At 35.7% G+C, this 17,593-nt stretch overlaps 1 long non-coding RNA gene and 1 pseudogene across 1 annotated transcript; one reads left to right on the top strand and one right to left on the bottom strand.

Annotated features, from left to right (window-relative positions):
• The first annotated feature begins 485 nt into the window (after positions 1-485).
• Positions 486-1,163, top strand: LOC109183976. The gene is made up of 3 exons (XR_002054669.1): positions 486-583; positions 780-861; positions 1,002-1,163. It is a non-coding gene; the product is annotated as an uncharacterized LOC109183976 (long non-coding RNA).
• Positions 1,164-1,203: 40 nt separating this feature from the next.
• On the bottom strand, positions 1,204-17,302 carry LOC109183931 (annotated as a pseudogene).
• Between the last annotated feature and the right edge of the window lie 291 nt (positions 17,303-17,593).

Raw genomic sequence — 17,593 nt, 5'->3', positions numbered from 1 at the left:
CAAGTTGAGAATTTGCCTAAATCCACTAAAAGCTTAATAATTAAAGTACACTGTTTAGGAAACGGAGATTACACAATATAACGATCTTTCCTATCAGACTATTGTGACCTAAACACATGTACTACTTTTCAATGGGATTTGGGTATCTCTTCTCAATGACTCTCGTGTCTCACAATTAGATCTTGAAAGCTTGAGCCTTGTGATTGAGAGTGGTGACTTTAGGATCAAGAACCTTAGTTTGTGTGTGAATAGGTTATTAATCCTAATCACATTTGGACTATAGATCATGACATCTTCTAGAATCGGGAAACAGTTTTTGCACCCAACTTTTGACAATTAATTTGAAGTCAACATTTGGTAATTTTCCCAGACTTTGGGTAGGGTTAGGGTCTGGGTTTGGGTTTTGATGATCTCTTTGAAGGTTTTCACTTATGCACTTTCAAATAGAAGCTTTTATTTGGGTTTCTGCAAGGGCATTCAAGTATATACATGTGCTTTAAGCAAGAGCATGTAGGGAACTCCTGGAGATCCTTTGAAAACTGCAACTCTAGGAACTCAAGATCATTCAGATTGTCATAATGAGGTATTTGTGAAAGGAATTTTTATTTCATTTCCCTTGCAAAAGATAACTGCTCTGTAACTATATTTACCAATCCCCATCCCCCACAAATTGTTTTTATTATCAGATGTATTTGTGAAAATTTGTAATTTTTTTTTTCCTTTCTCTTTTTTCTACTTACTGACTAAAGAAGGGAATATCTTGTGACACTTGTGTGCAGAATTTGACTGGAGATGGCAAGGATCTTGGTAACAAGATTCCCTGATGTTATTGTCCGATTTCCAGGCCACATTGATGTTCAGGTATTACATTCATGTACTATAATATGTTGTTCAAGAACTCCAAAAATCAAAATAAACTGTTTCGATGACATGGTCACAGTGTAATGATGGTCTTTCTGGCTTTACACAACAATTACTCAGTTTAATAATCTGATCTGAAGGAAACACTAGTTGACTTTGTAAATGGTTCTGAAACAGAGATAGATATTCCTGCAAACTTTGAATAGTATGTGTCCAGTCCCCAAACTAGCATATTACGTCAAATTTATTTTTATAAATTCTCTAACTTCTTTCTGGAATGCAGAGGTTGGATATATATATATATGATGTACACAAAGACTTACTATTGCAATAATGGACATGTTAAACGAGCTGATTCAAGGCTGAAGAGTGGAATTTTTGCCGAGCATCAATAATAAAACTATATATTTTTTTATTTTTTTTAATAAGTCTACGACGTCGGTTATTAAGTAATAACCGACGTCTATAGTTATTTTTTTAAAATAAAATATACAAGGTCGGTTATAATTTAGCCGACGTCGCATGTTTACTATACAACATCGTCCAGAACAACATCGCTTTTTAGCCGACCTTAAAAGCCCTAAATAGTCGACGTTAAAGGCCTTCCGTGTAGTAATGCATATCTTAACACCAATCTGGAGCAGCTCATGGAAGGTTTTAGGGAGCAATATAACCTTCCCCGCGACATCTCCTCTCTTGGGGCAACTAACCGTCACTCTTGCAGCATAAGTTTGATTATATTAGTGGCAGCAGGTGCATCCTCTTTCACAGAATAAAGCGCTGGCTGCGTTTTGAGCAGCTGACATTATTCCAAACAATGAGCTGTGGAAGTTGTTAGTCCCTAGGCGCAGGATCGCCCCCATGATCCGTCTGTTGTTGGAAAAGGGGACGAGTGTGAGGCCGGGAGGATTGTTGGCTCGCTTTTGAACCTCCCAAGAAAGCGAACCCCAGGCCGGTCTTCAGGAACTGTTGCATGGGGTTGAGGCTTGGCCTCTTTATGGGATTCAAACAGTGTTGCGATTTCTTCATGGCCTTGCTGCTTAGTTAGGTACCTTGGAGTCCACCCATAGCTATCTGCTTTGTAGACATCAGCCCCCTGGGCCAACAAGTACTTGACTATCTCGATGTTGCCTTCACATACAGTGATATGGAGGGCTGTCGAACCATTGCTTCTGGGGAGCATTACATCCCCACCACGATGAAGAATCTCTCTGAGTAGTTCCAGGTTGTTCTGCTCGGATGTAGTGCACGTGAACTGACCTACATCGCCCGAGGATAATTTAGCGCCGTTGTCTACCAATAGCCTGGACACTGATTCATGTTTGCCTAAGATGGCCTCCCACAATGGCACACTCCCTTAAGAATCTGCAGGTGTTGAAAGAAGAAACAAAAATGGTTTAAAGTGAAGAATAAACACATTTTAAGCTCTTAAGAGTTTCACATTGAGAATATAAGAAAGAACATATATAGGTTTATAAGGTTATGAGTTAGACTAGTAATTGATTGGATTTAGTCGTGTAGTGAGGTTTTGGCCCATATGCATTATATCCTGGTATCAGAGTCTGTTCGGTCCACTTTGTGTTCACCCGTTGTCTACTCGTGGTATTAGTGACGTCCAAGCAAGCTTTTATCTCAATCTTAGATTATAACATAAGCAAAGGAAGTTAAATACATACCTCTACTGTTGGGATCAACTCCAAAGTCCTGAAGAAGAAAACACAGTTTTCATATCCTTTAGCTGCTACTATATGCTGAGGATAAAAAGCAATGTGTTTTAAAGAAAAGCAATTCACATATTGAGTTGAGTTAACTCACAAGAGCTGTTCTCCTGTTGTTGTCGGATTCATTTGGATCGAGGCCACGCGTCAACAAGTGATGCAATAGCAGATCGTGTCCTCTGAGCGTCGCGAAGCAGAGGGTAAGAGGATGAAGGTCCATTCTTCCACGGGCTAACATGTTCTCTGTCTGATCTCTAAGAGAACTTCTTCGATAATTGGATCCCTAATGTCCTTCTGATGCTGCTCAGATCAAAAGCAAATGAAACAGCTTACAACATAGGATCATTTGGTTTTAAGATTATATCCTACATTTTATCAAAGAAAAAACAAACGGACTGCGAACTTTAGCCTGAATAATATTCAGAAATGCAGTACGGTTCATATGCAGAAGCTGACTCAATCACTTTGTACGGACTGTAAATAGCTGAGGCCTATAACAAAGAACCCCAATCTCGCCACAGAGATCACTCGCTTTTGCCTCCCCAACAAGCTGCAATATCAACATATTTTTTACAAGAGCTATGCTTTGTATGGGAACCCCTCCCTATATATATATAATGAGCATGCATGCCAAATATGAATACTAAACATGCAAACAAGTGTGTATATTAAATTAGGACTGGCCTGGTCGTCTTCCTCTTCTCCTTCTTCTTCTTTTTCTTCTTCTTCTTCTTCTTCTTCTTCTTCTTTTTCTTATTCTTTTGTGTCAAAATACTTCAGCTATTAAACATGAAACCAGGTGAGAAAAACGGAACGAAGAACATGAAACCAAGTGAGAAAAGGAAATATTAAACAGATTTTGCAATGAAAATAAACAAAAGAATGAAAGAGAAACAGACGGAACATACTCGAAAATACTTGCCGTCAACAGTAAGGTTACATACCCAACTTGTCCTGTGCCACATGCCTTCTTGATACCTCTTGGCAGAAGTGGCAACAGAAGGAGGACATTGCTTTAGGAAGATTGACCGCAACGGGTTATTTATTACACTTACGGGAGGGAACTTTTTTAAAGAATAACAACGTTTTAAGAATATCTTCTTGAGCTTTGGAAAATGATTACTAGTATTCCCCACCCATCGCTCAAGACTTCTAGCTTCAACCTCCAAATCATATAATTCAGGGAATCCTCCTTCAACCAGTTCCCACACTCTGCCATAGAAAGCATTCTCTAGTTTCAGCGCCTTAAGCTTCGGTAACTGCCCAATTACCGTTAAAACCTTCACTGGAAAATTAGTCCCACTCAACCTCAACTTCTTCAATCTTGCAGGAAAACCAACCCACTCTAAAAGGGTTATACTCCCAACTGGAACCACAACCTTTAGAGTCTCCAACCTCAATAAATCCTCAAAATTCTCTAGAATGATGATAGGATTTCTGCAACATCGCCCACCGCTGCAACCAGGCACTAAGATGTCTTTATACACAACTTCCAGTTTTCTTATGCTTGGAAACTTGCAATAATACACTTCTTTTTTCCTGAAATGAATTGGCATTGTACAAACTAATGTTTGCAAATGCTCCTTAACCATGTTTGGAGGATCTATCATATACATATCCCCAAGTTTGAGATGCCTTAAATGTCGCGACTCCCAAATTTTGGATGGCAATACATGAAGAGTACGTGCTCCAAATGTTGATTCTTCAATGCCAGGAACAATAAGTGTTTGCAAATTTGAATTACTTGATACTACATCATCAAAACTCTCAAACCACTGTGGTATGGAAAGATATCTTTAAAAAATTAAATTCCTTAAGGGTAATAATGGCACTCGTTTGAGTATTAGAGATTCACTCAAATCTAAAATTCTTAAATGTTTGAGAGATATAAACCTTTCAAAATCTCCCCGAAAGATGAAAAGGGAGCGAGGGATATTTGAACTAAACAACACATGAAAGTCCAAACTATGTGAGCGTAAACTTAACCAACGACATGAATTTGCGAGTATGTCTAATGACCATCCAATACATTGTTGACTATTTGCTGCACATAAAAGGCCTTGTTTTTGAGCTTCTCGTACGCAAAAGCTATGCATGTCAATATGTATCTCACAAGTCTTTGGTCTGAAATCGTACTCATGGGCTGTTATGACTAGTTTTCTACTTCTAAGAGCCCTTAAATACATGTAACCTATATCTTCTAAAGGTAGACACCTCAGTGGCTTCACAAATCCCTCAACAATCCATAACTTAATAAGTCTTTTCACATTAATTTGACTGTGTTTTGGAAAGACCACAAAATATAAAAAACAAAGTTTTAAATGTTGTGGCAAACGATTGTAAATGTTGTTAAGCTTACTTGAGTGTTGTGTATCTCTATGCAGAATTCCCAATGACAGTAATTCTTTCTCGATTTTCTTCCATTCCTTCAATGTGCAGTTGCATTTAGATAGACGGTCTGCAACTGTAACAATTGCGCGCGGCAATCCTCGGCATTCCTCAACAAGATGCTTTGCAATTTCTTCAAATTTAGGTTTCATATACTTTTTAAGAGAAAATCTGCTTGAAAATAGATCCCAACTCTCATTGTCTCTTAGGTAAGGCAGGGTCATGATAGTCTGATATCCGGTGGTGGTGTACTTAGCCACATCAGTGAAAAGAGCGGTTAGCAATATCCGACTTCCATTTGAGTCATCGGGAAAACATTGGTGGATATCATCCCAAAGCAGAGTGTTAGGGACATCATCCAAGACAATGAAATATCTTTTGTATTTCAAGTGTCTGTGCAGTTGCTCTTTTAATTGGGTAACAGTGCTTCCCTGCAGCATGTCAATTTCTTCATTGAGGGTTGGGCTCATTGATTGAAGAAGGTGGCACAGTAATTGTTGGACATTCCCATTGTATCTTGGCAGAATAGTAATCCAAGCTTGAATGTCGAAATGTGATACAACCTCTTTGTGTGTATACAGTTTTTTACAAAGAGTAGTCTTTCCAATGCCTGGGACTCCAACAATTGTGAGTACTGCTCGTTTTGGACAAAACCTATCAAGGAGACGATTCATTGTCACTATAAAGTAATGGCCACAACAAACCATTAATATATCCTCTTCCTCCTCAAACTGTTGAGAGCATTGCAAGGATCCACCCGACGATGCAATAATGTTGTGAGGATGCGAAGAAGCTGCAGCTTCTGACCAACCAATCAACGGAAGGGAATCATTGTTGATAACCTTCAGCAACTCTTCTGCCTGCTTTGCTACTTCTTGCAAGCTTCGATGGAGATGGAGTTCCCCTTCATCAGCTTTTTGTTGAAGGATGTTTGTGAGTTTTATTTCGATGGCATCTTCAGCTTTGAGTGCAAAGTCTCTGATTTTGTTTAGCAGATGTCGTCGGATTGGAGCACCACTACTCACAGCGTTGTTGTATTCTTCCTTCAGAAAGGCTTCCATAGAAGAAAGCTTCTCAAACACAGATTTCAATAGCTTTTCATCATCAACACAAAGAGAAACTCTGTGGTTGGGATGCAAAAATTCAAGCTCAATGGTACCCATCAGAGAAGTCAATGCAACACAAGCCATTTTTTACTCTCTCTCTCTTTGTATTTTTTTTAGAAGTAAGATTAGAATGTAATAATGCATTCGCAACTTTTGGCTTTGCTTATTTATACTGCATTTCTTGACTCTCTCTCTCTCTGTATGTTTCTCTCTGGATCGAATTTCTCTCTTAAGTCTGATAGATCTGCTTGTTTTAGAGTAATATATTACTCATTATTTGTTTATTAGTTAGAAGCACGCACATGCACATGCACATGCACATGCTATACACAATACAAAAATGTCCAATAAACATAATAATAATAATAATGGATATAAAATTCGATAGTAGAGCGAGTGCAAGCATCTCCCATCAAACACAACCTTAGTTCATTGCATTGCAGATAAAAACTTAATAAGTGTATATAAAATAGAAATTGTAGATATTGGAAAATTTTTGTCCATATAAATTTATCGATATTTTAATCCACTTGTTAACCAAAATGCAAAAGCAAACATCCCTCTAGTTGCCCAATAACTTACAAAGAAATTGAACACTTATTTTGAGCCCTAAATTGGGCAAATTATATCATGCACCGCGCGTCTTTTTTTTTTTTAAATGAAAATAAACCGTGTTTGTTTTCCGCCGTTTCGCACCCTTTTGCAAAAAGTAACCCTGTTCTTCAGTGTCATTTTGTACACACTGCAGTTTCAGTTCAACACAACTACAGTTTCATTTCGATATAACTATAGTTTCATTCGATATTTATAGACTCAAATATGTGAAAATGTTATTTAATTTTATTTTATATACACTATAGTTTCATTAAAACACAACTACATGATCATTTTGATATAATTACAGCTTCATTGTACAAAATACACTCAAATATGTGAAATGTTATTCAGTTTCATTTTATATACACTGCAGTTTCATTTCACTATAATTACAGTATCTGTTAGGAACCTTGTATTAGGATTTTGATGATACCAATGTAATGTAGAAAGTAGACCCCTAACTATTTACTTTTTCGATTGCTACTTTCGTCCTAGACGAGAGTTGCCATAACTCTCCTGTAATTCGTGTTAAGCTAGACAAACACACGAAAATGAGTTATGTCTAGATGATAGGGTCTCCAAGACGAAAGAAGACACAAGGCATGATAAACAGCAACGAGAATTAATCAGGAGTTGTCAACTACTTCGAAAGGACAGATTTATTAAAGACGATTCTCACCAAGCACTCTTTCTCTTCAACAACAAGAAGAATGTTTTGTATGTCTGATTTGACAACATCCTAGGAATATAAGGACCTCAACTTGTGGGACACGTTTACCAAGGAGCATTAAATGAAGATGTACCATCTCTTGGAGCTAAAGGACAAAACCTCTAATGCTCTCCATACCTTCAACGGCTACATGGTACAATCTCATTAATGGAGCATTTAATGCATGAAGCTCCCCGGTCCTTATCCACTGGTTAAAAGGTTCGAAAATTTCATCTCCCTCCAACAGATGAATTTTCATCACCTATATAAACCCACCTTCATCAACTAAGAAGGTGCTGGTTCAACTTTCATTCGATCTATATACTTGCAAAAACTCTTAAACACTCTCAGTTCTCTCAAGCTTTTGTGAACCAATGTTAAGGTGCTAAGATATTTGAAGAAGTTCATTGATCATCATCTTACACCTTAAGGAAGTCTTGCCATTTGTACGAAGAAATCATCTCACACAATCAAGACTTCATCAAGTTGGAGAAATCAGAAATCATTTTCTACCAACCTCAACTCTGAAGAAGAAGTTGATAGAGGCGGAGTAAACTCGAGGAGTTGAAAGACCTACGAAGGCTGTCCGGCTTAGTGATCAAGGAAGTCTTTGTGTAATTGTGCTAACGAGTGATAGTGCAATCCTTCCATAAGTTGTGAAAGAAGAGTGGAGTAGGCAACGTTTGCCGAACCACTATAAAATCCCCTGTCTCTTTATCTCTTTACTTACGCATTTCATTTCTGCATCATATTGTCATCATCATCATTACCGAAAGTTCTCTTTTCAACGTAAACTCGTGCAAAGCAAATTATCGAATCTGACATATTCGCTGCGCCAAAACACCGAAAGGTGATTTTTGGGGTAAAACATGAAAAGAGTCTATTAACCCCCCCCCCCGCCCCCCCCCCCCCCCCCTCTAGACTCTCACTACACTATCGGGACCAACAGTATCATTTTGATATAACTGTAGTGTCGGTTTAGATATACTGTAGTGTCGGTTGGTGTTTAATACACCAAACAAGCGCACTCCGTTAACTATAAGGGCGAGCCATTTCTTTACTTAAAGAAACGACGCCGTTTTTTACCGCGGTGCACATGCACCGCGGTCTATGATATAACGACGGCCTAAATAGCTAGAAGCGCAAATTATGCTGTGCAACCGAATGCACCATGCGCATGGTGCATTCGATGCAAAACGACGTCGTTTTGGTTAAAAAACACGCGTCCCACTTAAAGAAGAAATCAGGTTCGATTCCCGGCAATAGCATTTTTATATATCCATAAATTCATAACTATATATCCACAAATTCATAACTATATATCTACAGTGAATGAATGAAGTAAAAATCCACAATGAATAAACTAAATATACACAGTGAATGAATGAAGTAAATATCTACAATGAATGAACTAAATATCCATAAATTCATAACTATAACCAGAAATTCATAACTATATATCCACAGTGAATGAATGAAGTAAATATCTACAACGAATGAACTAAATATCCACAATGAATGAACTAAATATCCATAAATTCATAACTATATATCCACAAATTCATAACTATATATCTACAATAATGCTATTGTCGAGAATCGAACATGATTTTTTTTTTTAAAGTGGGATGCGCGTTTTTAGTCAAAACGACGTCGTTTTGCATCGTATGCACCATGCGCATGGTGCATTCGGTTGCACAGCATAACTATTGAGCTAGAAGAGACTGATACATGATTTTGAGGAAATTAAAGTAAATATATTATCGGTTAAAAACAGCCAAAGATTGAATTCACTTAATTAGCACATGGATGGGAGCTAGCATTGCACGCATCTCCATCATATCCCTAGACGCCGTAGACGGGTTTCGTTCCATGTACACATGCATAATTTATAATACTCTTAAATTATAAAGTATTTACATCGCACATATCAAACATTGTTGTAGATCAGGTGTTAATTGATTTATAAAATTCTTAAGTTGTAAATTTATTTACCTCTAACAAATCAAACATTATCGTATATAGAGTGCTAAGTGATATATAAAACTCTTCAATTATAAATTTATTCTAAAACGATCTCACTCTTGTACATGTATTATGTCTTAACCCATCAATTATATATTTTTATATATGAAGTTGAGACTAGCTAATTAATTAATATATTACTCTTTCTTTGCTTACTATTTAGAAGCACATGTACATCACATGCGGTGCATGTGAGTGAATATAATCCCTACAGCGACCATGACTCGGAAGCTTCGGACGTGGAGAGCAGGCGCAAGCAGTCGCGGAAATTGCGCCGGGAAGGAAGATCCTTCCGCTAAAGGATGCGGAAGTATTTAGGAATATGTACTATAGTGTTTTATTCAATTTAGTCCTTATAATTTTATTCTATTCAATTTAGTCTATCTACTTTAAAAAGTGGTAAAATTAAGGACAATTGTCCAAATCTTATTAGGAGCATGATTGTAATTATTTATTGGTGGTAAAAATAATTAATTTTAAATATTTATAAAGAATATATGAGTAGGAATATAAATATCATCAGCGCCACGTAACCTAAGTTAACGGAAATATTAACACCATTAACTATTGTCTTTAATTGCACCACTTTGAAAGTACAGAGACTAAATTGAACAAAATAAATGTATAAGGACTAAATTGAACAAAACACTATAGTACATGGACATCGTAGATACTTTTACCAGAGATGGATGTTGAAAAGGCTTCTGCAATGTTTCTCAAGTACTTTAGCTAGAGGAGAGAATTTGTGCTCAAAGTATCAGAAGCTACTAAAGAAGACGGTCAACAAGTCAATAAGCACAGGGGCACTATTGTAAATCAGCTTGTTTAGAAGTTTGTTATAACCGTCTCACTTTCCCTCCTTGTATATAAGTTCGAAGTCTTCTTCTTCCTGAAGTTGTAACAAACATTTCTTTCACTCAATGATATCAGTTCCAGCTTCTTTTTCTTCCATCGTGCAGATAGCACTCATCTGACATGGTATTAGAGCTCTATCGCTCCTAAGCAGTTGTCGCTTCAGGCGCCGGCAACACCAGTCAAGGAATGCAGAGCGGCACTCCGATCAACCAAACTCCAGTCACTCCGATCAATCAGACTCCGATCCAAGGAACACCGGAAGGAACTCCACAGCGGAACCTTCAGCGGCAAAGAAATCGAGACTCAGAGGAGAATCCTCTGTTCATTGGAGTCAATGATAATCACTGCACAATCTTGGTGAGTCCTCTGTTAACTGGAAGTTCGAATTATAATACCTGGTGTATATCTATGCGCATAGCTCTTGAGGTAAAAAATAAATGGAGCCTGATAGACGGGAGTATCGCACCGCCAAGCAGAGATCAGCCGCAATATAATATATTGAGACGGTGCAACCTTATTGTGTGCTCCTGGCTGTTCAAGTCTGTAGATCCGTCCATAGCTCAGTCCATGATGCACATAGACAAAGCCAAGGACATTTGGGATGATCTCAAGAGACGATTCTCCCAGTAAGATGCACAGTGAATCTCTCTTCCGCAAGATAAGATCTATGGACTGAAGCAAGGCTCTCTTTCAATCAATGAATATTACACCAAAAGTCGCACTCTGTGGGAACAAATGAACACTCTCAAACCTCTCCCCATCTGTAAATGCAATCCTCGATGCGCATGTGGCCTTGTTGATGAAATCAGAAAAGAAAGGGAAACGGATCAGGTAATACGTTTCTTAAAGGGACTGAATGAAGACTACAGTAGCTTGAAGTCGAATGTACTCGTGTTAGATCCTCTTCTTAAGGTCTACAAAATTTTTGTGATGGCTGAGAAATTAGAAAGGCATATCAGCCTCAATAACCTGAATCTAGGAAGTCTGGATGTGGTTCACTCTAATGCTGTACAGAACACTGCCACTGGGAATAATAATGATGAAATTGTAGCAGCTTTCAATAACCATAATGGAAAACGAAACAACATGATGAAGGCAAAATGTACATATATATATATATATATATATATATATATATATATATATATATATATATATATATATATATATATATATATATATATATATATTGTGGGATGTCAGGTCACACCGTGGATAAGTGTTATAAGAAACACGGGTATCCTCCCGGTTGGATTCAAGGATTCAAATCCAAAGGCAAGCAACAATCTAATATGAATGAGCAGTGACGAATGATACTGAGAATCTGGGAGCAACCTCTGAGCAGCTTCAGAAGATATTATCTATCCTCCAGCCAAGCCAACAAGCTGGTGCTTCCAACACAACAGCTGCAGTGTCTTTGACACCTAAGTTCGATGAGAGCTCTTCAATTGAGGAAGGCAAGTCTCCTATAACACTTGTTAATTCATTTGCTTTATGTTCGTCAACATGGATCCTTGATTCAGGAGCTACCAATCACATTGTATGCTCTTTGGATCTCCGGCTCTATATCTCTCTGGCCATCTGGTAACCCCTCCGTTTAAGACATGCCAAAATCTAAAACTTTTAAGGGTATTTTCGTTCTTTTCAACTTAAGATCCCAATTTGAGCATGAATAAAGAGATTTAAGTCCTAAGTTCGATCCCGATTCGTAGTTCTCTTCCTCATCATACATACCTTAATTTGAGGAGGAGAATTGCGAATTGGGATCAATCTTAGGGCATAAATTCCTTTATTCACGTCCAAATTGGGATCTTAATTTGAAAATGACAAAGATACCCTTAATAATTTCATATTTCGGCATGTCTTAAACGAAGGGGTGACCAGCATAATGAATTTTTGCACTAAAAGAATAATCTTGGATGAAAATTTGTAATAAAACAATAGTCGAGAATGAAAATTGGTAGAAATTAAACATGTGGATCAAAACTGTCATTTTGCAAATACTCGTGGGACCAAAATTAGTACTTGCTTTCTAAAAAACTATCGAGGAATGCACATTTAGTAGTTACAAAGTGCATATATATATATAGTATAATCTTCAAAATTGCAAAGTGAAGTTGCATATATACGTATTTATTTATTTATAGGGACGGCACAAAATGAAATGAAATATGTTATACAACCAACAATAATGGGAAACAAATAAAATTCGTTGAACAATACATAATAACGGGTTGCACAATCAACACAACATAATGCACAACCGTATCACCCAGAATGCAAAAAAATGCACCGACATCCAAATACAAGCATTATATATATATATATATATATATATAACAAATAAAAAAAAAAGAAAAAAAAAAGACGCATCACTCTCTATGGACACACAATCGAATAGTGACGAGGAAATAGCAGCAAACGATTAGCGATAACGAAATAGCAGCACCAGTTTCGTAGCATCAAAAGAGCTATAAAACAGGAAAATTCTCCTAATAATGCATGCAACAACGTATACCACAACATGCAGTTATAAAACTAAACAAAATGACCCTACTATCCCCTTAAGAAAAAATAATTCGCATCACATATTCACATGTGCAGTTGCAAATCACAGCCATCAAAAACACAAAACGAATGGTCTGGATCAGTCCACAGTTCTCATTTGAAAAATGATTTTCATTTATCCTATGTATGTATATATGTATGATTTTCAACTCTGTGGTTGGGATGCAAAAATTCAAGCTCAATGGTACCCATCAGAGAAGTCAATGCAACATAAGCCATTTTTTACTCTCTCTCTTTGTATTGTTTTTTAGAAGTAAGATTAGAATGTAATAATGAATTCGCAACGCAAGCCATCTCACTCTTTGTATTTATACTGCATTTCTTGACTCTTTCCCCCTATAATAAGGCCTACTTATTATTAAAATTTCAAAAAAAAAAAAAAAACACAACAAATTATTTACACTCATAATGTATTTATATTTATGATTTTATGTTAATGCAAGTGGTTTTATAAATATACAATAATATTTAATTTTGTTGTTATACTAAATTAATTATTAAATATCATATTATATCTATGACGACACATTATTATCACCCATCACGACATGTTTGAATTGTTCTCTTCTCTAAAAAAAATGTCTGAATCAATTGGTAGATGTGCAAATGTCAACCCAAACTTGGTTTATAATTAATATTAAAAAGTATGAAATAATAATAATAATAACTATTTAAAAAAAGTTCGTTGATAATTTCATCTTCAAATGATAAATCAAACCACCTAACAGCGTTGTTGTATTCCTTCTTCACAAAGTCGTCCATATAAGAAAGCTTCTGAAGCAGAGATTTGAATGGCTTTTCATCATGATGAAGAGACACTCTGGGGTTGGGATGCAAAAATATTAATTGAAGCTATATGGTAGCCATGAGAGAAGTCAATGCAATACAAGCCATCTCGATCTGTATGTTTCTCTCTCTCTCTTAAGTCTGATTGTTTTATTAGAGTATTTAAGAAGGTAGGTAGAACTGTAGAAGTTTGCGCAATTGCAAATTATCTCACTCATGCACATGTGGAGACTAAATAGCTAATTAATATATTACTCTTTCTTTGTTTTCTAGTTAGAACTTAGAAGCACATGCACATCCACATGCATGGTTGAAAAGGCGCTCGGGGCAATTTGTATCATGCATCACTATATGCGCTCAAACACAAAACGTGCGTGTTTCATGCTGATGTCACTCCGTCTATTTGAACAGACCAAATCTCATTATGTATATTTAATTAAAATTTTATGTGTATTGTGTTATGAGTTTATGTGTATTCAGTTAACAGTTAATGTGTATTATGTTAACCAAATTCATTATGTGTATTCGGTTAAAAGTTTATGTGTATTGTTATGAGTTTATGTATATTATGTATTATGTTAGATTATGTGTATTCTGTTATGAGTTGATGTGCATTCGAAACAGGGGATTTTTTTTAACAACTTAACAAAACGACGTCGTTTTGGAAGGCGCGGGGCGCACAGTACTATGCGCGCCCTAGTGCACGGTATAACAATTGGCGCTCAAGAGCGCCTAAGCGGCGATTAATCGGCGCCTAAGGGCCTGTGTATTTTTTATATTTAAAAATATTGTTTATTTAAAAAAAAAAATTAAAACTTGATAATTATAAACTATTTAATATTTTAATAGTTAATACTAAAATATTAAATATTAACCAAAAAACATAGAGTTTTGAACAATTTAGGATTAAAGAAACGAAATAGAGAGGAGTGGATCTCATTCTCCCTCCTGTTAACCGGTTCCAAATCAAGTCAAAAGAAAAGAGGAGAAAATAATCAGTAGAAAGGCATTTATTTTGTTATCAGAAAATCCAAGAGAAGAGAAAGTCCAACTGGAGGAGAAGCAGGCCATCGCTTCTCCGTCAAGGAGAAGCCAGCCAGTTTTTTTTTTTTTTTTTTTTTTTTTTTTTTTTTTTTTAATATATATATATATATATATATATATATATATATATATATATATATATATATATATATATATATATATATATATAGGGACGCACTCAGGTGCGAATAAGTGGCCAGGAAGGAAATGCGAACGAATCAGCGCGCGACACGTGTCCAGATCTAATAAATTAAAAAAAAAAAATGCGGTGGCATTTTCGTAAATAATTGAACATCTAGGTGCAAGTAAAATCATTTACAAGTGCATCTACTTTCACCTATAAGTGCATGTAATTTTGTCTTGTTAGCATTCACTTTCCGCAAACATTCATGCACCTGGGTGTGCTTATAACTATATGTGCAACTATTTATAACTATAGGTGCAACTACTTATAACTATAGGTGCACCTACTTTCACCTATAAGTGCATGTAATTTTGCCTAGTTAACATTCATTGGTCTGAGTTCAGCGGGTAGTAATACCCCTGAAAACCACTCGCAAACATTCATACACCTAGGTGCAACTACTTATAACTATGTGTGCAACTACTTAGAACTATAGGTGCAACTACTTAGAACTATAGGTGCAACTAAGTATTGATGCTCAGTGTAAATTTTTACTTGCACATGTAATACATTTTACATGCACTCGTAATACATTTTACTTGCACTTCGATGTTCAATTATTTACGAAAATGCCACCGTGTTTTTTAAAAAAAATCAGTGTTTCTCATCCATTAGATCTAGACACGTGGACGAACAGAATTCATTCCTATTTCGCGCCTGGGCGAAGCGTTCGCACCTGAGTGCGATTCTATATATATATATATATATATATATATATATATATATATATATATATATATATATATATATATATATATATATATATATATATATAATTAAAAGTAAAATCCTCCTTCTACCATTTTCTCGCTCAAAATTTAAGAACATTTTTGTAAAATCAGACTCATAATTACTTTAGTCAAAATTATTGCTTTTATTGACTTACCATATATATTTTTATTAAATTTATTGCCTAATAAATTATTTTTACTAAAATAATCATATATAATTTTACTTGAATAATTATTGCAATTTGTGCTATATATTCTTCTTCCCCATAAAAAACTAAATTGTGCTAAAACTAATGTGTGTTTTCTCTGTAGCGCAGATGACATCGAAGGCAGAGTAGAAGGTGGCGGCAAAGAAGGCTCCGGCATAGAAAGCTCGGGCGGAGAAGAAGCCCAAGGCCGAGAAGAAACTCCCCAAGGAGGGTGGAGCCGAGGTGCCCGGAGATAAAAGAAAAAGAGGGTGAAGAAGTCATCAGAGATGTACAAGATCTACATCTTCAAGGTGCGAATAAAGCAAGTCCATCCTAACATCGGGATCTCTAGCAAGGCCATGGGCATCATGAACAGCTTCATCAACGATATCTTCTAGTAGCTCGCCCAAGAGGCGACTCGCTTGGCCCGCTACAACAAGAAGCCGACCATCACTTCCCGCGAGATCCAGACCGGCGTGAGATTGGTTCTTCCTGGCGAATTGGTAAAGCAGGCCGTCTTTCTGAAAGCACTAATGCAGTCACCATATTTACAATCTCTTAGATTAAATCATTTAAATTTATACCGTACTGCTATTTACCTTCAATTATCAGTGAATCAATTAGCATTCTAAAAAAAAAAAAAAAGAAGCTTGAATATATATATATAATGTTTTAGAATATAATTATGGATTTAATGAATCATGAGCCGTGGAGAGACTTCTTTTACAACAATACTGTCTAGCAAATAAATTTAAAATAAAATAAAATCATGCAATTAATTAATAAATTAAATTCAAAAAAATAAAAAGATTCATACAATTAATTAATTAATTATAATTACAATTATGATTATTCTAATTAAGAAATTCAAGAATTCAAGAATTAATCTTAACTATAATATAGCCATATGGTTTGGTGAGCAATTATTGTTATAATTATTTTTTTAAATGGTGATGATGATTAATAGTCATTTATATTTATAAATAATTGGTTGGTCTTTAAATGTCAATTGTATGTTGCTACATCTAGAGTTAGAAATCTCAAAGGTCTAAAAATTTTGATCCGTGGTGACTCTAAAATTGTAATTCAATTACTATTGTAGTTTACTAAGTTCTTAAAAATTTGTAATATTAAATACTATGTACTAAATTTTTAATATAGTTTAAGATTTGTAGTAATCACCTGCCTTAAATATTATTTTAATTGTAAATATATTTATGTTCATAATTTTATCATAGGAATTCACACATAATCTATACTATATATAAAAACAAAATCCTGCAATTTTAACTTCCTGCCCAATTCCTAAAAAATCTCTCTTCCTAATAAAATATATTGATTTCTACTTTCCTATTCGTACAAAAATTCTGGGTTAAAATTCTATTCTAATATTATAAAATACTGTAATATAATTCCTATTGTAATCTATATATCTATCTATACATCTATACTATATATAAAAACAAATTCCTGCAATCCACAGACAGTTCGAGAGATTATGGACCTGGTGTCCAAGAAGAAGCCTAGATTTGTGTATCTCATGGAAACGATGGTAGATAAGAGTCATGTTGAGAGGCTCCGTGTAAAACTTGGATTTGAGGGTGGTTTTGGGGTGGATAGTGTGAGACGGAAGGGTGGCATGGGATTTCTCTGGGCGAAGAATAATAGTGCTCGTTTGATAAAGTATTCTCATAATCATATCGATCTGGTGGTGTCTCTTCCAAACAGGCATCATTGGCGATTGACTTGCTATTATGGTTTTGCTTAGAGTTCAAGAAGAAGGGAGGCTTGGGATTTCTTAAAGTCACTCAAGGACGAATCTGGTCTACCTTG

This window comes from Ipomoea nil, unplaced genomic scaffold (genome assembly GCF_001879475.1).
Source record: "Ipomoea nil cultivar Tokyo-kokei standard unplaced genomic scaffold, Asagao_1.1 scaffold1237, whole genome shotgun sequence".
NCBI lineage: Eukaryota > Viridiplantae > Streptophyta > Magnoliopsida > Solanales > Convolvulaceae > Ipomoea > Ipomoea nil.
The sequence above is the reverse complement of the archived record's forward strand: the minus strand, read 5'-3'. Positions and strand labels throughout refer to the sequence as shown.